Source organism: Phyllobates terribilis, unplaced genomic scaffold (assembly GCF_046119375.1).
Source record: "Phyllobates terribilis strain yellow unplaced genomic scaffold, ASM4611937v1 Scaffold_8__6_contigs__length_399053987, whole genome shotgun sequence".
NCBI classification, from domain to species: Eukaryota; Metazoa; Chordata; class Amphibia; order Anura; family Dendrobatidae; genus Phyllobates; species Phyllobates terribilis.
The window spans coordinates 384,584,430-384,608,557 of record NW_027362768.1 but is presented as its reverse complement, the minus strand read 5'-3'; the positions used below and the strand labels follow the sequence as shown (position 1 = coordinate 384,608,557).

The following is a 24,128-nucleotide window of genomic DNA, read 5'->3' as shown; positions in this document are numbered from 1 at the left end:
TCAGACCGGAGATGCTTAGTCTGGAGACGCTCAGACTGGAGACGCTCAGTCCTGAGACCCTCAGTGAAGATCAGTCCGGAGACGCTCAGACCGGAGACGCTCAGTCTGGAGACACTTAGTCCAGAGACACTCAGTCCGGAGACGCTTAGTCCAGAGACACTCAGTCCGGAGACGCTTAGTCCAGAGACGCTCGGTCCAGAGACACTCAGTCTGGAGACACTCAATCCCGAGATGCTCAGTTCAAAGATGCTCAGTTCGAAGATGCTTAGTCCGAAAATGCTAGGCAAAGATACGTTCAGTCTGGAGATGCTCAGCTTGGAGACACTCAGTCCGAAGATGCTTAATGCGGAGACGCTCAGTCTGAATATGCTAAGTAAGTATGCACTCAGTCTGAAGACGCTCAGACCAGAGACGCTCAGTCCGGAGACGATCAGTGTTGCTCAGTCCGGAGACGCTCAGACCGGAGACGCTCAGACCAGAGACGCTTAATCCGGAGACGCTTAATCCGGAGACACTTAGTCCGAAGACGCTCAGTCCGGAGACGCTTAGTCCGGAGACGCTTAGTCCGGAGACGCTCGGTCCAGAGACACTCAGTCTGGAGACACTCAATCCCGAGATGCTCAGTCCAAAGATGCTCAGTTCGGAGATGCTCAGTCCGAAAATGCTAAGCAGAGATACGTTCAGTCTGGAGATGCTCAGCTTGGAGACACTCAGTCCGAAGATGCTTAATGCGGAGACGTTCAGTCTGAAAATGCTCAGTCTGGAAATGCTCAGTCCGAAGACACTTAGTCCGAAGATGCTTAATGCAGACACGCTCAGTCTGAATATGCTAAGTAAGGATGCACTCAGTCTGAAGACGCTCAGCCCGGAGACGTTCAGTCTGGAGACACTCAGTCCGAAAACACTTAATCCGGAGATGCTCAGCCCGGAGACGCTCGGTCCAGAGACACTCAGTCTGGAGACACTCAATCCCGAAATGCTCAGTCCAAAGATGCTCAGTTCGGAGACGCTCAGTCCAAAAATGCTAATCAAAGATACGTTCAGTCTGGAGATGCTCAGCTCGGAGACACTCAATCAGAAGATGCTAAGCAAGGATACGCTCAGTCTGGAGACACTCGATTTGGAGATGCTCAGTTTGAAGACGATCAGTCTGAAGACGCTCAGCCTCAAGACGTTCAGTCTGAAAATGCTCAGTCTGGAAATGCTCAGTCCGAAGACACTTAGTCCGAAGATGCTTAATGCGGAGACGCTCAGTCTGAATATGCTAAGTAAGGATGCACTCAGCCTGAAGACGCTCAGCCCCGAGACGTTCAGTCTGGAGACACTCAGTCGAAAATGCTTAATCCGGAGACGCTCAGTCTGAAGATGCTCAATCCGGAGACGCTCAATCCAAAGATGCTCAGTCCAGAGACAATCAGTCCAGAGATGCTCAGTCCGGTAAAGCTCAGTCTGAAAACGCTCAGTCCGGAGATGCTCAGTCCAGAGACACTCAGTCTGGAGACACTCAATCCCAAGATGCTCAGTCCAAAGACGCTCAGTTCGGAGATGGTCAGTCTGAAAATGATAAGCAAAGATACGCTCAGTCTGGAGACAATCCATTTGGAGATGTTCAGTTTGAAGACAATCAGTCTGGAGACGCTCAGCCCAGAGACACTCAGTCTGAAGACTCTCAGTCCGGAGACGCTCAGTCTGGAGATGTACAGTCTGGAGACGCTCAGTCCGGAGACCCTCAGTCTGAGGAAACTCAATACGGAGACGTTCAGTCCAAAGACGTTCAGTCCAAAGACGCTCAGTCTGGAGACGCTCAATATGAAGACGCTCAATACAGAGATGCTCAGTCCGGAGACGCTCAGTCCGGAGACGCTCAGCTCAGAGACACTCAGTCCGAAGACGTTCAATCCGAAGACGTTCAGTCGAAAGACGCTCATATCGGAGACACTCAGTCCAATGATGCTCAGTCTGGAGACACTCAGTCTGAAGACGCTCAGTCCGAAGATGTTCAGTCCGAAGATGCTCAGCTCGGAGACACTCAGTCGGATGATGCTCAGTCCAGAGATGATCAGATTTTGTAACAAATCTGTGGCGACAAATCTGCAACGTGTGCACCGGCCCTTAGATCTGCAGGGCAGCTCTTATGAGGAGGTAGTTTATATAGATAAAACCTGGGAACAGCGTCACCTTCCAGGGCCGGAGTCCAGACTTGTTTCAAGGACAATACAAGTTTTGTAACTTTCTAACAGATTTTAACCCTTGACTGTTTGCACATTCTCTACTTGCTGTAAGTGAAGGGAAATATTATTGATTAAATCCGCAGACTGAAAGCCTGTCCTGACTTAATGCTTCTCATAGCTGAAGATCTGTTTCAATGTACCAGTGCAGGTAACTATAAATTGCAGCTGCTGCACAACTCCAGCCTGATGGCTCTCTGCTTACATTGTAACAAACCTTCAGCTGTGCTTCTGAACCTAAGGCTGCATGATCAGGATTTGAAGCAGAAATTTCCTGTGCGTTTCCGCATCTCCTTGGCAGGAAAAACGCATGCAAAAATTCTGCGTGTTTTTTAGGTGGTTTTTGAAGCATTTTTGTACATCAATGAATGCTTTTTGGAGCTAAATAAAGTTATTTGGTGGGACATTGCTTAAACCCTTGGATTACCTTCAAAACTGGGGTGAGTATATTGGTTAATTTAAATGATTAAATAATGTGTCTGTTGTATTTCAAATACAGTGTTTCCTCTGTGTCTGTGTGTTTATTTAACTCTTTACTTTAATTAGGTTTGGTCATGATAAGGTCTGATTGACACCTTGTCATCACCAAACAAAGAGCTGGGTGTCAACTAATTCCATTCACCCAATCTTCATTAGCATTTCCATTCACGTAATTTATGCGGCTTCTGTGAGCTGCTATTTTTAGCCTAGGAAGGTGCCATTTGCAAACATGGTCCCTGGCCATAATTAGCAGCTCACAGCTGGTTCCTTAGCAGCTATGTCCCCCCGATCAGCAATCAGCAGCGCTTTGGATGCAGCGTATTTTTGTTGTGTGCAAAACGCAGTGTTCTAATGCCGCACTTTTGATGTCGGTACATATGAATCTGTCAAAATCCACAGTGGAGACTAGCGTGTCCGCTACAGAAATTGACATGCTGCGGGTGAGTTTGGGTACGTGGCCACGATCAGGAGCCGCTGCGGGTTTGACGCTGCGTGTTTATACAGCATCAAACCCGCAGCGTCCAGATGTTACAGCATGTGATCTCTAGAAATCCAGTGTCCACAATGCGTGTATCAGAGGCTGCGAATCACCCATGGACACTGACATGCGGGGCATCTTTCAGAACCGCAGCATGTCATATTCTCTTGCGGAGTCGCTAGTCTCCGCAACAGAAATTTGACCACTAGAATGTATAGAATGCGGTAAATCCGCATGGTTCAGTGAACACATGCAGATTTACCTGCGTTCAATGGAATGCAACGTTTTGACGCAGCAAAATGCACCTAAAATTTTTTAAAAAATGGCGTGGGTTCCCGCGTTATTTTTATAACCAGCAGAGGGAAAGCCGACAGCTGGGGGCTGATATTAGTAGCCGGGGAAGGGGCCATTAGCCAACAATGTTCCCTGGCTGTTAATATCAGCCCACAGCTGTTTGTTTAGCTTTTACTGGCTAGATTACAGGGGGACCCCAGAAAAAAAGTGATGTGGGGTCCCCCTATAAAATCTAACCAGCAAAGGCTAAATAGACAGCTGCGAGCTGATATTAATAGCCAGGGAAGGGGCCATGAATACTAGCCCCCTCCACAGCTATTAATATCACCCCTCAGCAGTCCCAGAAATGGCGCATCCATAAGATGCGCCAAATCTGGCGCTTAGCCTCCGCTCTTCCCACTGCCCTGTAGCGGTGGCGAGTGGGGTAATGGGGTTGGGGTTCACGTCAGCCTTGTATTGGCGGCTGACGTGAAGCCCAGGTTAGTAATTGATGTCATCTATAAGACGCCCCCATTACTAACTGTGTAGTAAAATGGTCGCCGGTTTTTCAATGAAAGACGCGGCCAGAATAAACTGTTTTAATGAAATAAAAAACACATGGTTTTACAATTTTTTTTTATTACTCTCTGTCCGCGAAGCCATTGATCTCCTGAAAAAAATGTAAAACAACAAACAACCAAATCCCTCACCTGTCCGCCGTCAACGACGCAGTCCACGTACCGCCAACGACGAATGTCCCACGACGATCCGGGTCACTTCTACAGCAATGACATCAGAAATCACTGATGTCACAGCTGTAGAAGACAGCACTGTACACTGACAGGAGTGTAAAATCACCTCTGTCAGTGTACATGCTGCTGCAGGAGGTCACTGGGGTTCATCAGCCGAAGATCAGCCGATCAGCCCCGGTAAACTTACCACCGTAGGAGCATTTTTGGGAATGTTCCCACGGGGAGGTCACATGACTGATCAGCTGATCGCTGACGTCACCACAGATCCTGGCAGCGCAGTATACTGCTGGGAGCGAGCCCGCTCCCCGCAGTGTACCGCTGGCCGCCGGACTGAAGACCAGGAGGGCTGCCGGACAGGCAAGTATAAGGTTTTTTGTTGGCCCTGAGCTTTCTATCTGCCATTCTGGACTGCAGAGAAGTTGGGTGACTGACAACCTTGGATAGCCAGTGATGGACAGATTGGTTGTCAGACACCCGGCTTTCCTGGGGACAGATATATTGATATTAACAGTATATGTTTCCTTTTGGGGAAACACTCTTTATGCTTCCTATGAAGTGAGTGGTAATCCGGAGCCCTGGGCGGCCATGACTGCGGCTCGCTGCCCCCCTCTGTGGCTCGCTGCCCCCTCTGCGGCTCGCTGCCCCCCTCTGTGGCTCGCTGCCCCCCTCTGTGGCTCGCTGCCCCCCTCTGCGGCTCGCTGCCCCCCTTGGTGACTCACTGCGGCTCATGTGCGACCTTGTAACATCTGACAATTATTATTAGTGTGGAAATAATAGGAAACGCTAAAAATATGGTTATTTCCATTCCTGTTTGTCGGACGTCCTCCCACATCTGCCCGTAGTGTTCCGATCTTAATGCTCTCCAATCTCTGCAGAACATCGCACCGGTACCACCCTGAAGAGAATGACCCAGCTATCCTAGATCCAGATCTGCTGCAATCCTGGGTACCGTGCCCACTATAGGGGTGGAAATGACACTCCATCCTCAGGACACATAGAGGGCACATGACTCAACTCTGTGGAGTCCAGGGGGCGGAGCTTACACTTTTATGTGTCTGTTTCCCCTTTTAGAGGGTCATTTGCTTTGCACGATTGCGCCCCCCCCTAGCTCAGCAGTACTAGCACATTGCACAGATGCCCGGATCTAAGAACTGGGCTAGGTCCCTTTAAGAAGGTAGCAGAGCCATTATACCACAGTCCTGGTCCTGATTGCACAATTTGGGGGGATTTTTGTGCTTTATGAGGCAAGGTGGGACGGCAGGATTTGGGATTGGCATCGCTCCAGCCATTCCTTCATGGAATATTAGTACAGTAAATTCTTTCTCTCGGGCGGCGGAGGACGGTGGAAATGAAATCAGCGGCAATGTTTGCTTTTATGTGGTTACATTTAATTTCCATGTAAAGGAGAAAAACACGAAAGACGAAGTCTGGAGCGGAGGGAGAGGCGGCAGGAGCCGCCGCTGATCCTAAAAATAGGGGATTGTCCAGAAGCATAATAACAAGTGAATAAGACCTCGAGGGACGACGAGGGGGTCATTACATGCCCCAAAACGTTCAGTTGTATCAAGTATGCAACGTTGTACTGTTCCCTGGATACAGCCTGCAGTGTAAAGTATAGTGGTCTGTATTAAGAAACTTTGTAATATATCAGGAAATATGCTTCTTTCTCCACTTATAGCTCACTCCTGCTGTTGTAGCCCTCTAGTTAATGTGTATCTCACCCAGAGCTGGATACACAGCTCAGTACTGCTCTATAATGTCCTTCATTCTGCTGCTTTCTAGAAAGTGTTTTATTGCACCTCATCTTCAGCTGCACTGTTTGCTACTTCTATATAATGTCTTCTATGCCGCTGCTTTCTAGTAAGTGTTTTATCTCACTATGGAGCTGGATCTGCAGCTACACTGCTCAGTACTGCTGTATAATATCTTCTACACCGCTGCTGCTTTATAGTAAGTGGTTTATCTCACTATGTAGCTGGATCTGCAGCTACACTGTTCAGTACTGCTGTATAATGACTTCTACGCTGCAGCTGGTTTTTGGTAAGCGTTTTATCTCACTATGGAGCTAGATCTGCAGCTACACCGCTGAGGGTTGCTATGTAATGCCCTCTACGCCGCTGCTGCTTTATAGTAAGCGTTTTATCTCACTATGGAGCTAGATCTGCAGCTACACCGCTGAGGGTTGCTATGTAATGCCCTCTACGCCACTGCTGCTTTATAGTAAGTGGTTTATCTCACTATGGAGCTGGATCTGCAGCTACACTGTTCAGTACTGCTGTATAATGACTTCTACGCTGCAGCTGTTTTTTGGTAAGCGTTTTATCTCACTATGGAGCTAGATCTGCAGCTACACTGCTCAGGGCTGCTGTATAATTTCCTCTACGCCGCTGCTTTATAGTAAGTGTGGATTCATTACTACAAATCCCAGTACTGATACATTATGTCCTTCCCACTGCGGCATTTTATCTCACCTCAGTGCTGCATTCACATCTACACTGCTCAGTACTGCTGTATAATGTCCTCCATGCTGCAGATCCTTAACATGTCGTACATAGAAACAGGAGAGCAGGAATCCCTCATGTCTGTGTTCGCTGTGTATGGGAGACATTATAGCAGCTGCTCTCCACCCACCAGCTCAGAGACAACTGGAAATTAGAGATGGGTCCTGCCGAGAGGAAACTGGTGAAATTTCAGGATACAAGTCAGATCATGGCCAGATATAGTATCTCCCCTCCCATCCACACACTGGACAGCTCATCCTGAACAGTCACCTGACATCACAGCTTCACCTGAACCTTGTGATCATGTGACAAGGAAGTGGCCCAGTGGCCTAATGGATAAGGCGCCAGCCTCCGGAGCTGGAGATTGTGGGTTCAAGTCCCATCTGGGTCGGAAATTTTAGGAACTTGCAAAGTTCCTCAATAATTGTCAAATATTCATGACTTATCAGCCCTGCACAAATAAGGAGCGAAGGGGACAAAGATGTTGCATCTTGGGAAATTTATTTTATATGTGTTTCATTTCTTTTCAGCATTTTTTTTATTCTGGAAGGAGCAGGGCTCAACGAGCAGCACAGAGTATTTGAGGAGAGGAGTGTTCTAATGTTCTGGCTTCGAGCAGCACAGAGAGTTACAGAATGTAGATTATGGCCGAATTTAACAGACTGAGGGTTACATGGTATAAGGAAGTGTGTTGTGCAGCAGCACAGAGTATTTCAGGTTAGGATTGTACAGATTATGTGGGCTGTCCTAGACAGAGAGATTTCTAGCAGCACAGAGTATTTCAGTATTGGATTGTGAAATTAATGTGGGAGGTCTCAGAATAAGGGTTATGTAGTGGAAGGGTGTCGTGCAGCAGCACAGAGTATTTCAGAATAGGATTGTGAAATTAATGTGGGAGGTCTCAGACTGAGGGTTGCATAGTATAAGGAAGTGTGTTGTGCAGCAGCACAGAGTATTTCAGGATAGATGGGTGACAACCTGTGAAGATCAGCAATGGCAGGCGGATTGGTTGTCGCCCCGTTGTATGACGCTCCTGACTTTTGGAGTAATTCTCGCTTCTTTTCACGCACATTTTTCAGGGACGGTGAATAGATGTTATTTTCCCTTCGCCTTTAATTTCTTCCATGTGCAACTTCCAGGTCCAAAAAGTGGGAGCGAGCGAATAAATAAGCCATAGAGCACAATCTGTGCAGCCTGTGTGTGTGACCCGAGAGCCCCGGAACCGCTGCCAGCGCTCGCCTAGACGGCAGTCAGGACCTCTGCCAGTCACACACGGATGTCTGAGTCACAGACCCACAGCCACGGGCAACGCTGCTCCCCAGAGTGGGTAGTGGACGAGCGCTGCCAAAAACTGCAAACCCGGGGAAAGGAAATGTGTGCAGGTTATTAATGGTATCACTCCCACTATCTGCAGCCGCTCGCCAGAGAACAGGAGTGATTCATGGACGCCGAGATCCGACTACAACTAAAGAGGAAAAATATTATTAAGAATGAAAACCGGAGGAAAACTGAAGTAACCAGAAAAAGCCTCCACCCGGCCGCTGCCCGGCTGTTACTCAGCTAATGGGCCCAACAGTCTGCGCTGATAAACCTCATATTACATCCACATAACAGTCACAGCTCCGAGAATCCAATACAAAGCTCCAAAACACCAGTATCAAAAGCTATCAGTCTGCAGGCGCCACTAGAGGGAGCTCCCTGAATACAGAGATACATGATAAGGTTCTGTCTGCAGCCACCAATAGGAGGAGCTCCAGGTATACAGAGATACATGATAAGGTTCTGTCTGTGGCCACCACTAGGGGGAGCTCCCTGTATACAGAGATACATGATAAGATCCTGTCTGTGGCCACCACTAGGGGGAGCTCCCTGTATACAGAGATACATGATAAGGTTCTGTCTGTGGCCACCACTAGGGGGAGCTCCCTGTATACAGAGATACATGATAAGATCCTGTCTGTGGCCACCACTAGGGGGAGCTCCCTGTATACAGAGATACATGATAAGATTCTGTCTGTGGCCACCACTAGGGGGAGCTCCCTGTATACAGAGATACATGATAAGATCCTGTCTGTGGCCACCACTAGGGGGATCTCCCAATATACTGAGATACATGATAAGATTCTGTCTGCAGCCACCACTATGGGGAGCTCCCTGTATACAGAATACATGATAAGGTTCTGCCTGCAGCCACCACTAGGGGGAGCTCACTGTATACAGAGATACATGATAAGATCCTGTCTGCAGTCACCACTAGGGGGAGCTCCCTGTATACAGAATACATGATAAGGTTCTGCCTGCAGCCACCACTAGGGGGAGCTCTCTGTATATTGAGATACATGATAAGAACCTGTCTGCAGCCACCACTAGGGGGAGCTCCCTGTATCCAGAGATACATGATAAGATTCTGTCTGCAGCCACCACTAGGGGGAGCTCCCTGTATACAGAGATACATGATAAGATCCTGTCTGCAGTCACCACTAGGGGGAGCTCCCTGTATACAGAGATACATGATAAGATGCTGTATGCAGTCACCACTAGGGGGAGCTCCCTGTATACAGAGATACAGGATAAGATTCTGTCTGCATCCACCACTAGGGGGAGCTCCCTGTATACAGAGATACATGATAAGATCCTGTCTGCAGCCACCACTCGAGGGAGCTCCCTGTATACAGAGATACATGATAAGATTCTGTCTGCATCCACCACTAGGGGGAGCTCCCTGTATGCAGAGATACATGATAAGATCCTGTCTGCAGCCACCACTAGGAGGAGCTCCCTGTATACAGAGATACATGATAAGATTCTGTCTGCATCCACCACTAGGGGGAGCTCCCTGTATACAGAGATACATGATAAGATTCTGTCTGCAGCCAACACTAGGGGGAGCTCCCTGCATACAGAGATACATGATGTGATTCTGTCTGCAGCCATCCCTAGGGGGAGCTCCCTGTATACAGAGATACATGATAAGATTCTGTATGCAGCCACCACTAGGAGGAGCTCCCTGTATACAGAGATACATGATAAGGTTATGTCTGCAGCCACCACTAGGGGGAGCTCCCTGTATACAGAGATACATGATAAGATTCTGTCTGCAGCCACCACTAGGGGGAGCTCCCAGTATACAGCGATACATGATAAGATTCTGTCTGCAGCCACCACTAGGGGGAGCTCCCTGTATACAGAGATACATAATAAGATCCTGTCTGCAGCCACCACTAGGGGGAGCTCCCTGTATGCAGAGATACATGATAAGATCCTGTCTGCAGCCACCACTAGGAGGAGCTCCCTGTATACAGAGATACATGATAAGATTCTGTCTGCATCCACCACTAGGGGGAGCTCCCTGTATACAGAGATACATGATAAGATTCTGTCTGCAGCCAACACTAGGGGGAGCTCCCTGCATACAGAGATACATGATGTGATTCTGTCTGCAGCCACCACTAGGGGGAGCTCCCTGTATACAGAGATACATGATAAGATCCTGTCTGCAGCCACCACTAGGGGGAGCTCCCTGTATACAGAGATACATGATAAGATTCTGTATGCAGCCACCACTAGGAGGAGCTCCCTGTATACAGAGATACATGATAAGGTTATGTCTGCAGCCACCACTAGGGGGAGCTCCCTGTATACAGAGATACATGATAAGATTCTGTCTGCAGCCACCACTAGGGGGAGCTCCCAGTATACAGCGATACATGATAAGATTCTGTCTGCAGCCACCACTAGGGGGAGCTCCCTGTATACAGAGATACATAATAAGATCCTGTCTGCAGCCACCACTAGGGGGAGCTCCCTGTATACAGAGATACGTGATAAGATCCTGTCTGCAGTCACCACTAGGGGGAGCTCCCTGTATACAGAGATACATGATAAGGTCCTGTCTGCAGCCACCACTAGGGGGAGCTCCCTGTATACAGAGATACATAATAAGATCCTGTCTGCAGCCACCACTAGGGGGAGCTCCCTGTATACAGAGATACGTGATAAGATCCTGTCTGCAGTCACCACTAGGGGGAGCTCCCTGTATATAGAGATACATGATGAGATCCTGTCTGCAGGCACCACTAGGGGAAGCTCCCTGTATACAGAGATACGTGATAAGATCCTGTCTGCAGTCACCACTAGAGGGAGCTCCCTGTATACAGAGATACATGATAAGATCCTGTCTGCAGCCACCACTAGGGGGAGCTCCCTGTATACAGGGATACATGATAAGATTGTGCTTGTATCCTCCAACAGAGGGAGCTCATGCTAGCGGTGCTTGAAGTATGAATTGTATAATGCATGCCTATTAACTGCTTTTGCGTTACCTCTTGTATTATACTCCAGAGCTGCACTCACTATTCTGCTGGTGCAGTCACTGTGTACATACATTACATTACTGATCCTGAGTTACATCCTGCATTATACTCCAGAGCTGCACTCACTATTCTGCTGGTGCAGTCACCGTGTACATACATTACATTACTGATCCTGAGTTACATCCTGTATTATACTCCAGAGCTGCACTCACTATTCTGCTGGTGCAGTCACTGTGTACATACATTACATTACTGATCCTGAGTTACCTCCTGTATTATACCCCAGAGCTGCACTCACTATTCTGCTGGTGCAGTCACTGTGTACATACATTACATTACTGATCCTGAGTTACATCCTGTATTATACTCCAGAGCTGCACTCACTATTCTGCTGGTGCACTCACTGTGTACATACATTACATTACTGATCCTGAGTTACTTCCTGTATTATACTCCAGAGCTGCACTCACTATTCTGCTGGTGCAGTCACTGTGTACATACATTACATTACTGATCCTGAGTTACCTCCTGTATTATACTCCAGAGCTGCACTCACTATTCTGCTGGTGCAGTCACTGTGTACATACATTACATTACTGATCCTGAGTTACATCCTGTATTATACCCCAGAGCTGCACTCACTATTCTGCTGGTGCAGTCACTGTGTACATACATTACATTACTGATCCTGAGTTACATCCTGTATTATACTCCAGAGCTGCACTCACTATTCTGCTTGTGCAGTCACTGTGTACATACATTACATTACTGATCCTGAGTTACATCCTGTATTATACTCCAGAGCTGCACTCACTATTCTGCTGGTGCAGACACTGTGTATATACATTACATTACTGATCCTGAGTTACATCCTGTATTATACTCCAGAGCTGCACTCACTATTCTGCTGGTGCAGTCACTGTGTACATACATTACATTACTGATCCTGAGTTACATCCTGTATTATACTCCAGAGCTGCACTCACTATTCTGCTGGTGCACTCACTGTGTACATGCATTACATTACTGATCCTGAGTTACTTCCTGTATTATACTCCAGAGCTGCACTCACTATTCTGCTGGTGCAGTCACTGTGTACATACATTAAATTACTGATCCTGAGTTACCTCCTGTATTATACTCCAGAGCTGCACTCACTATTCTGCTGGTGCAGTCACTGTGTACATACATTACATTACTGATCCTGAGTTACATCCTGTATTATACCCCAGAGCTGCACTCACTATTCGGCTGGTGCAGTCACTGTGTACATACATTACATTACTGATCCTGAGTTTCATCCTGTATTATACTCCAGAGCTGCACTCACTATTCTGCTGGTGCAGTCACTGTGTACATGCATTACATTACTGATCCTGAGTTACTTCCTGTATTATACTCCAGAGCTGCACTCACTATTCGGCTGGTGCAGTCACTGTGTACATACATTACATTACTGATCCTGAGTTAAATCCTGTATTATACTCCAGAGCTGCACTCACTATTCTGCTGGTGCAGTCACTGTGTACATACATTACATTACTGATCCTGAGTTACATCCTGTATTATACCCCAGAGCTGCACTCACTATTCTGCTGGTGCAGTCACTGTGTACATGCATTACATTACTGATCCTGAGTTACTTCCTGTATTATACTCCAGAGCTGCACTCACTATTCGGCTGGTGCAGTCACTGTGTACATACATTACATTACTGATCCTGAGTTTCATCCTGTATTATACTCCAGAGCTGCACTCACTATTCTGCTGGTGCAGTCACTGTGTACATGCATTACATTACTGATCCTGAGTTACTTCCTGTATTATACTCCAGAGCTGCACTCACTATTCGGCTGGTGCAGTCACTGTGTACATACATTACATTACTGATCCTGAGTTAAATCCTGTATTATACTCCAGAGCTGCACTCACTATTCTGCTGGTGCAGTCACTGTGTACATACATTACATTACTGATCCTGAGTTACATCCTGTATTATACCCCAGAGCTGCACTCACTATTCGGCTGGTGCAGTCACTGTGTACATACATTACATTACTGATCCTGAGTTACATCCTGTATTATACCCCAGAGCTGCACTCACTATTCTGCTGGTGCAGTCACTGTGTAAATACATTACATTACTGATCCTGAGTTACATCCTGTATTATACTCCAGAGCTGCACTCACTATTCTGCTTGTGCAGTCACTGTGTACATACATTACATTACTGATCCTGAGTTACATCCTGTATTATACTCCAGAGCTGCACTCACTATTCTGCTGGTGCAGTCACTGTGTACATACATTACATTACTGATCCTGAGTTACATCCTGTATTATACTCCAGAGCTGCACTCACTATTCTGCTGGTGCAGACACTGTGTATATACATTACATTACTGATCCTGAGTTACATCCTGTATTATACCCCAGAGCTGCACTCACTATTCTGCTGGTGCAGTCACTGTGTATATACACTACATTACTGATGCTGAGTTCCCTCCTGTATTATACTCCAGAGCTGCACTCACTATTCAGCTGGTGCAGTCACTGTGTACATACATTACATTACTGATCCTGAGTTACCTCCTGTATTATACTCCAGAGCTGCACTCACTATTCTACTGGTGCAGTCACTGTGTATATACACTACATTACTGATGCTGAGTTCCCTCCTGTATTATACTCCAGAGCTGCACTCACTATTCAGCTGGTGCAGTCACTGTGTACATACATTACATTACTGATCCTGAGTTACCTCCTGTATTATACTCCAGAGCTGCACTCACTATTCTACTGGTGCAGTCACTGTGTACATACATTACATTACTGATCCTGAGTTACATCCTGTATTATACTCCAGAGCTGCACTCACTATTCTGCTGGTGCAGTCACTGTGTACATACATTACATTACTGATCCTGAGTTACATCCTGTATTATACTCCAGAGCTGCAGTCGCTATTCTGCTGGTGCAGGCACTGTGTACATACATTACATTACTGATCCTGAGTTACATCCTGTATTATACTCGAGAGCTGCACTCACTATTCTGCTGGTGCAGTCACTGTGTACATACATTACATTACTGATCCTGAGTTACATCCTGTATTATTCCCCAGAGCTGCACTCATTATTCTGCTGGTGCAGTCACTGTGTACATACATTACATTACTGATCCTGAGTTCCCTCCTGTATTATACTCCAGAGCTGCACTCACTATTCTGCTGGTGCAGACACTGCATATACATTACATTACTGATCCTGAGTTACATCCTGTATTTTACTCCAGAGCTGCACTCACTATTCTGCTGGTGCAGTCACTGTGTACATACATTACATTACTGATCCTGAGTTACATCCTGTATTATACTCCAGAGCTGCACTCACTATTCTGCTGGTGCAGTCACTGTGTACACACATTACATTACTGATCCTGAGTTATATCCTGTATTATACTCCAGAGCTGCACTCACTATTCTGCTGGTGCAGTCACTGTGTACATACATTGCATTACTGATCCTGAGTTCCCTCCTGTATTATACTCCAGAGCTGCACTCACTATTCTGCTGGTGCAGTCACTGTGTACATACATTACATTACTGATCCTGAGTTACATCCTGTATTATACTCCAGAGCTGCACTCACTATTCTGCTGGTGCAGTCACTGTGTACATACATTACATTACTGATCCTGAGTTACATCCTGTATTATACTCCAGAGCTGCACTCACTATTCTGCTGGTGCAGTCACTGTGTACATACATTACATTACTGATCCTGAGTTACATCCTGTATTATCCTCCAGAGCTGCACTCACTATTCTGCTGGTGCAGTCACTGTGTACATACATTACATTACTGATGCTGAGTTACATCCTGTATTATACTCCAGAGCTGCACTCACTATTCTGCTGGTGCAGTCACTGTGTACATACATTACATTACTGATCCTGAGTTCCCTCCTGTATTATACTCCAGAGCTGCACTCACTATTCTGCTGGTGCAGTCACTGTGTACACACATTACATTACTGATCCTGAGTTATATCCTGTATTATACTCCAGAGCTGCACTCACTATTCTGCTGGTGCAGTCACTGTGTACATACATTACATTACTGATCCTGAGTTACCTCCTGTATTATACTCCAGAGCAGCTCTCACTATTCTGCTGGTGCAGTCACTGTGTACATACATTACATTACTGATCCTGAGTTACCTCCTGTATTATACTCCAGAGCTGCACTCACTATTCTGCTGGTGCAGTCACTGTGTACATACATTACATTACTGATCCTGAGTTACATCCTGTATTATACTCCAGAGCTGCACTCACTATTCTGCTGGTGCAGTCACTGTGTACATACATTACTGATCCTGAGTTACATCCTGTATTATACTCCAGAGCTGAACTCACTATTCTGCTGGTGCAGTCACTATGTACATACATTACATTACTGATCCTGAGTTACATCCTGTATTATACCCCAGAGCTGCACTCACTATTCTGCTGGTGCAGTCACTGTGTACATACATTACATTACTGATCCTGAGTTACATCCTGTATTATACTCCAGAGCTGCACTCACTATTCTGCTGGTGGAGTCACTGTGTACATACATTACTGATCCTGAGTTACATCCTGTATTATACTCCAGAGCAGCACTCACTATTCTGCTGGTGCAGTCACTGTGTACATACATTACATTACTGATCCTGAGTTACATCCTGTATTATACTCCAGATCTGCACTCACTATTCTGCTGGTGCAGTCACTGTGTACATACATTACATTACTGATCCTGAGTTACATCCTGTATTATACTCCAGAGCTGCACTCACTATTCTGCTGGTGCAGTCACTGTGTACATACATTACATTACTGATCCTGAGTTACCTCCTGTATTATACTCCAGAGCTGCACTCACTATTCTGCTGGTGCAGTCACTGTGTACATACATTACATTACTGATCCTGAGTTACATCCTGTATTATACTCCAGAGCTGCACTCACTATTCTGCTGGTGCAGTCACTGTGTACATACATTACTGATCCTGAGTTACATCCTGTATTATACTCCAGAGCTGAACTCACTATTCTGCTGGTGCAGTCACTATGTACATACATTACATTACTGATCCTGAGTTACATCCTGTATTATACCCCAGAGCTGCACTCACTATTCTGCTGGTGCAGTCACTGTGTACATACATTACATTACTGATCCTGAGTTACATCCTGTATTATACTCCAGAGCTGCACTCACTATTCTGCTGGTGGAGTCACTGTGTACATACATTACTGATCCTGAGTTACATCCTGTATTATACTCCAGAGCAGCACTCACTATTCTGCTGGTGCAGTCACTGTGTACATACATTACATTACTGATCCTGAGTTACATCCTGTATTATACTCCAGATCTGCACTCACTATTCTGCTGGTGCAGTCACTGTGTACATACATTACATTACTGATCCTGAGTTACATCCTGTATTATACTCCAGAGCTGCACTCACTATTCTGCTGGTGCAGTCACTGTGTACATACATTACATTACTGATCCTGAGTTACATCCTGTATTATACTCCAGAGCTGCACTCACTATTCTGCTGGTGGAGTCACTGTGTACATACATTACTGATCCTGAGTTACATCCTGTATTATACTCCAGAGCAGCACTCACTATTCTGCTGGTGCAGTCACTGTGTACATACATTACATTACTGATCCTGAGTTACATCCTGTATTATACTCCAGAGCTGCACTAACTATTCTGCTGGTGCAGTAACTGTGTACATACATTACATTACTGATCCTGAGTTACCTCCTGTATTATACTCCAAAGCTGCACTCACTATTCTGCTGGTGCAGTCACTGTGTACATACATTACATTACTGATCCTGAGTTACATCCTGTATTATCCTCCAGAGCTGCACTCACTATTCAGCTGGTGCAGTCACTGTGTACATACATTACATTACTGATCCTGAGTTACATCCTGTATTATACTCCAGAGCTGCACTCACTATTCTGCTGGTGCAGTCACTGTGTACATACATTACATTAGTGATCCTGAGTTACATCCTGTATTATACTCCAGAGCTGCACTCACTATTCTGCTGGTGCAGTCACTGTGTACATACATTACATTACTGATCCTGAGTTACCTCCTGTATTATACCCCAGAGCTGCACTCACTATTCTGCTGGTGCAGACACTGCATATACATTACATTACTGATCCTGAGTTCCCTCCTGTATTATACTCCAGAGCTGCACTCACTATTCTGCTGGTGCAGTCACTGTGTAAATATATTATATTACTGATCCTGAGTTACCTCCTGTATTATACTCCAGAGCAGCACTCACTATTCTGCTGGTGCAGTCACTGTATACATACATTACATTACTGATCCTGAGTTACATCCTGTATTATACTCCAGAGCTGCACTCACTATTCTGCTGGTGCAGTCACTATGTACATACATTACATTACTGATCCTGAGTTACATCCTGTATTATACTCCAGAGCTGCACTCACTATTCTGCTGGTGCAGTCACTGTATACATACATTACATTACTGATCCTGAGTTACATCCTGTATTATACTCCAGAGCTGCACTCACTATTCTGCTGGTGCAGTCACTATGTACATACATTACATTACTGATCCTGAGTTACATCCTGTATTATACTCCAGAGCTGCACTCACTATTCTGCTGGTGCAGTCACTGTGTACATACATTACATTAGTGATCCTGAGTTACATCCTGTATTATACTCCAGAGCTGCACTCACTATTCTGCTGGTGCAGTCACTGTGTACATACATTACATTACTGATCCTGAGTTACCTCCTGTGTTATACTCCAGAGCTGCACTCACTATTCAGCTGGTGCAGTCACTGTGAACATACATTACATTACTGATACTGAGTTACATCCTGTATTATACCCCAGAGCTGCACTCACTATTCTGCTGGTGCAGTCACTGTGTATATACACTACATTACTGATCCTGAGTTACATCCTGTATTATACTCCAGAGCTGCACTCACTATTCTGCTGGTGCAGTCACTGTGTACATACATTACTGATCCTGAGTTACATCCTGTATTATACTCCAGAGCTGCACTCACTATTCTGCTGGTGCAGTCACTATGTACATACATTACATTACTGATCCTGAGTTACATCCTGTATTATACCCCAGAGCTGCACTCGCTATTCTGCTGGTGCAGTCACTGTGTACATACATTACATTACTGATCCTGAGTTACATCCTGTATTATACTCCAGAGCTGCACTCACTATTCTGCTGGTGCAGTCACTATGTACATACATTACATTACTGATCCTGAGTTACCTCCTGTATTATACTCCAGAGCTGCACTCACTATTCTGCTGGTGCAGTCATTGTGTACATACATTACATTACTGATCCTGAGTTACCTCCTGTATTATACTCCAGAGCTGCACTCACTATTCTGCTGGTGCAGTCACTATGTACATACATTACATTACTGATCCTGAGTTACATCCTGTATTATACCCCAGAGCTGCACTCGCTATTCTGCTGGTGCAGTCACTGTGTACATACATTACATTACTGATCCTGAGTTACATCCTGTATTATACTCCAGAGCTGCACTCACTATTCTGCTGGTGCAGTAACTGTGTACATACATTACATTACTGATCCTGAGTTACCTCCTGTATTATACTCCAGAGCTGCACTCACTATTCTGCTGGTGCAGTCACTGTGTACATACATTACATTACTGATCCTGAGTTACCTCCTGTATTATACTCCAGAGCTGCACTCACTATTCTGCTGGTGCAGTCACTGTGTACATACATTACATTACTGATCCTGAGTTACCTCCTGTATTATACCCCAGAGCTGCACTCGCTATTCTGCTGGTGCAGTCACTGTGTACATACATTACATTACTGATCCTGAGTTACATCCTGTATTATACTCCAGAGCTGCACTCACTATTCTGCTGGTGCAGTAACTGTGTACATACATTACATTACTGATCCTGAGTTACCTCCTGTATTATACTCCAGAGCTGCACTCACTATTCTGCTGGTGCAGTCACTGTGTACATACATTACATTACTGATCCTGAGTTACCTCCTGTATTATACTCCAGAGCTGCACTCACTATTCTGCTGGTGCAGTCACTGTGTACATACATTACATTACTGATCCTGAGTTACATCCTGTATTATCCTCCAGAGCTGCACTCACTATTCTGCTGGTGCAGACACTGCATATACATTACATTACTGATCCTGAGTTCCCTCCTGTATTATACTCCAGAGCTGCACTCACTATTCTGCTGGTGCAGTCACTATGTAAATATATTACATTACTGATCCTGAGTTACCTCCTGTATTATACTCCAGAGCAGCACTCACTATTCTGCTGGTGCAGTCACTGTATACATACATTACATTACTGATCCTGAGTTACATCCTGTATTATACTCCAGAGCTGCACTCACTATTCTGCTGGTGCAGTCACTATGTACATACATTACATTACTGATCCTGAGTTACATCCTGTATTATACTCCAGAGCTGCACTCACTATTCTGCTGGTGCAGTCACTGTATACATACATTACATTACTGATCCTGAGTTACATCCTGTATTATACTCCAGAGCTGCACTCACTATTCTGCTGGTGCAGTCACTATGTACATACATTACATTACTGATCCTGAGTTACATCCTGTATTATACTCCAGAGCTGCACTCACTATTCTGCTGGTGCAGTCACTGTGTACATACATTACATTAGTGATCCTGAGTTACATCCTGTATTATACTCCAGAGCTGCACTCACTATTCTGCTGGTGCAGTCACTGTGTACATACATTACATTACTGATCCTGAGTTACCTCCTGTGTTATACTCCAGAGCTGCACTCACTATTCAGCTGGTGCAGTCACTGTGAACATACATTACATTACTGATACTGAGTTACATCCTGTATTATACCCCAGAGCTGCACTCACTATTCTGCTGGTGCAGTCACTGTGTATATACACTACATTACTGATCCTGAGTTACATCCTGTATTATACTCCAGAGCTGCACTCACTATTCTGCTGGTGCAGTCACTGTGTACATACATTACTGATCCTGAGTTACATCCTGTATTATACTCCAGAGCTGCACTCACTATTCTGCTGGTGCAGTCACTATGTACATACATTACATTACTGATCCTGAGTTACATCCTGTATTATACCCCAGAGCTGCACTCGCTATTCTGCTGGTGCAGTCACTGTGTACATACATTACATTACTGATCCTGAGTTACATCCTGTATTATACTCCAGAGCTGCACTCACTATTCTGCTGGTGCAGTCACTATGTACATACATTACATTACTGATCCTGAGTTACCTCCTGTATTATACTCCAGAGCTGCACTCACTATTCTGCTGGTGCAGTCACTGTGTACATACATTACATTACTGATCCTGAGTTACCTCCTGTATTATACTCCAGAGCTGCACTCACTATTCTGCTGGTGCAGTCACTATGTACATACATTACATTACTGATCCTGAGTTACATCCTGTATTATACCCCAGAGCTGCACTCGCTATTCTGCTGGTGCAGTCACTGTGTACATACATTACATTACTGATCCTGAGTTACATCCTGTATTATACTCCAGAGCTGCACTCACTATTCTGCTGGTGCAGTCACTATGTACATACATTACATTACTGATCCTGAGTTACATCCTGTATTATACTCCAGAGCTGCACTCACTATTCTGCTGGTGCAGTCACTGTGTACATACATTACATTACTAATCCTGAGTTACATCCTGTATTATACTCCAGAGCTGCACTCACTATTCTGCTGGTGCAGTCACTGTGTACATACATTACATTACTGATCCTGAGTTACCTCCTGTATTATACTCCAGAGCTGCACTCGCGCTATACATGCAGTACATTATCCTCTGATATATATGTATAGCGGTGTGCTGGTTTCACAATGCTCTGGTGATTACAGCTCCCTCGGTCCTCTGTCTTGCAGACGTCTTTATGTGACTTCTGATCTCTATAAGAAAGCTCTTTCATCTGTTATTAGTTGCTGGCTTTGGGAGTTCTTCAGCTGGATACACTTCTGCTTGTTGTGTAACATCTATAGGGGATGAATGTTCCGTGTTCTGCATTCACCTCCTGTTTATATGTGAAGAACAGAACGTGATTCATTCCGGGGTAAACAGAACGTTCAGACGCCTGGAATCACGGGGGGGCGCAGCGCGGAATCACGTGGGGGGAAGGCGCAGCGTGGAATCACGGGGGGGCGCAGAGCGGAATCACGGGGGGGCGCAGCGCGGAACCACGGGGGGGCGCAGCGCGGAATCACGGGGGGCGCAGCGCGGAATCACGGGGGGCGCAGCGCGGAATCACGGGGGGGGCGCAGCGCGGAATCACGGGGGTGCGCAGCGCGGAATCACGGGGGGGAAGGCGCAGCGTGGAATCACGGGGGGGCGCAGAGCGGAATCACGGGGGGGCGCAGCGCGGAATCACGGGGGGGCGCAGCGCGGAATCACGGGGGGCGCAGCGCGGAATCACGGGGGGGCGCAGCGCGGAATCACGGGGGGGCGCAGCGCGGAATCACGGGGGGGCGCAGCGCGGAATCACGGGGGGGCGCAGCGCGGAATCACGGGGAGTGCGCAGCGCGGAATCACGGGGGGGCGCAGCGCGGAATCACGGGGGGGCGCAGCGCGGAATCACGGGGGGGCGCAGCGCGGAATCACGGGGAGTGCGCAGCGCGGAATCACGGGGGGGCGCAGCGCGGAATCACGGGGGGGCGCAGCGCGGAATCACGGGGGGGCGCAGCGCGGAATCACGGGGGGGGCGCAGTGCGGAGGTAACATTTGGCCAATGGATTTGTGCATTTCGATTACTGAAACCATCAGATGTTCAGAGTCACATAAAATGCAGATGTCAGATCAATAAGAGACAAATGGCACCAAAAAGCGATGACTCTGCTATTGCTGCATTACATAGAGCACTGGGGGGGGCACAGGCAGGAGAGACCCCTGTGCAAGAGCAGCTTATGGGCCCTTTAATGCACAGCTCCACCTGCTCTGGAGATGGATGTGGCCCCCTTATTTCTTGGACCCCTATGCAGCTGCACAGGTTGCACCAATGATATGTCCAGACCCCCTTGCACTACAGCACCAGCTCATGGTGTATCACTGCTGACCACCAGTCTGTATACATTTATGAGGTGGTCAGACCGGCCCCCACTAGTGACACCACTGATACAATTAGTCCTTGTGATGAGATCGGTCGTCGCTGTAAGTCAGCGGAGAGACATAACATATGGAAATGGCGTCCTCCGCCATCAGCGCTTTAAGAACCTGTGAACCTTCTAGGCGATTTTCCTCCACCTTCGCCCCCATCAGTGTCATCAAAGGGTCTGCGGCCAATTAAGGGCCATATGTGGTTTATGTCTGAAGCGTGGTCTGAGATTTTCTCCAGGGAGGGGGGAAGGATGTGTAAAGACTGAGGTAAGATCTGAGTGATCAGGAGGAAAACATGAAGGAGATGGAGGTGGAGGCTCAGGATAAATACCCCTCGCACCCAGACATTTCCTCACCAGTCCCGGCGGAGATCCAGGCTTGTGAGTATTATATACCATAATATCCATAATATTACACACTATTCTCATAACATTAACTGATGCAATGTGACCGTGAGATTTCTAATAAAGGAGTAGTGCTGGCTCAGTGGTTACGTGCACTGATCCTTGATCCAGAGTCAGCCCCTTAGGACCATGCCTTTACTTTAGATATATTATCAGTTATATTGATTGATTATTTCCAGAATCTCCCATGACTGCAGACATCTCTATTATTATGCTACTGTAGAGTAGAAGCTGGCTCAGTGATTACCTGCACCTCCCCTAGATCCAGAGTCAGCCCCTGAGGACCATGGCTGTCTCTTTAGATATATTATCAGTTATAATGATTGATTATATCCTGAATCCTCCATAATTACATGTCTGATCAGACATCTCTATTATGTGATTTGTCTGATAATGTAGAATAGAAGCTGGCTCAGTGGTTACATGCACCGACCTAGATCCAGAGTCAGCCCTCGAGGACCATGCCTATCACTTTAGGTATATGATCAGTTATATTGATTGATTATATCCTGACTCTTCCCTAATTACACGTCTGATAATGTAGAGTAGAAGCTGGCTCAGTGGTTACATGAACTGACCTAGATCCAGAGTCAGCCCCTGAGGACCATGCCTATCACTTTAGGTATATGATCAGTTATATTGATTGATTATATCCTGACTCTTCCCTAATAATTACACGTCTGATAATGTAGAGGAGATGTTGGCTCAGTGGTTACATGCACATGATAACATCTTGAATATTATTAGCTATATTTAAGCTATTAATAATTTAATATTAAAGTCTTATTTATGAATTGAGGGGGGCTGGGTATGAGCCGATGATGACCTCTGTAACTTGGGGACAGGGAGAGATGTCAGAAGTTTCTCCAGGTGAGACACAAATATCCGGAGGGAGAAGGTTCCCGGAAATTGGATATAAAGTGCAATATCCTGCTATTGAAATTGTGGACTGAAGAAGCATCAGGTAAAATGGAGATGGATGTAGCAGAGGCGGCTCCGCGCCCCTGAGGGCTGAGGGTTCATGTCCATAGAAAGGTCAGGCTTAACCACTTCATTACCAGCATGTTTCGGATTTTCCGCATTTTTATAAGAAAGAAGACAGTTTACGATGAGAAGGAATATTTTCTAACAGACTTCAGGCTCATTTCATTATTTCATTTGCGTCTTTTATTTTATTTATTTTTTCTTGTTTTTGGTGTTTTTCGCTTTTGAATTAAGTCTAGTTTAACGGTTCTTAGAATTGTATATATATATTCGCTTTTTTGTGGATGGGGTGTGGGGATTACAGATGTTTTTGACTGGTTACAATTGCATCCAGTCCAGACAACGATCAGACTGATACATTGTATCAAACTGTCAGATCTGTGCAGATTCTACCATGTGTGCATCCCACAGGGCACT

At 46.1% G+C, this 24,128-nt stretch overlaps 2 protein-coding genes and 1 non-coding gene across 5 annotated transcripts in view; 2 read left to right on the top strand and 1 right to left on the bottom strand.

Annotated features, from left to right (window-relative positions):
- Positions 1-24,128, bottom strand: part of PDE6H (phosphodiesterase 6H) — a 347,300-nt gene that overhangs the window by 111,743 nt on the left and 211,429 nt on the right. The window lies entirely within an intron of this gene.
- MGP (matrix Gla protein) overlaps positions 1-24,128 on the top strand; it is a 32,535-nt gene that overhangs the window by 1,116 nt on the left and 7,291 nt on the right. Inside the window, exon 1 of one of the 2 annotated variants that reach the window (XM_073645085.1) lies at positions 22,576-22,703. The exons of the other annotated variant lie outside the window; for it this stretch is intronic. The gene's annotated coding sequence lies outside the window, so the exon portion shown is untranslated. Of the gene's footprint in view, positions 1-22,575; positions 22,704-24,128 lie in introns of those variants that run through there. 2 annotated transcript variants of the gene reach the window in all.
- Positions 7,031-7,103, top strand: TRNAR-CCG (transfer RNA arginine (anticodon CCG)). The gene has a single exon. It is a non-coding gene; the product is annotated as a tRNA-Arg (tRNA).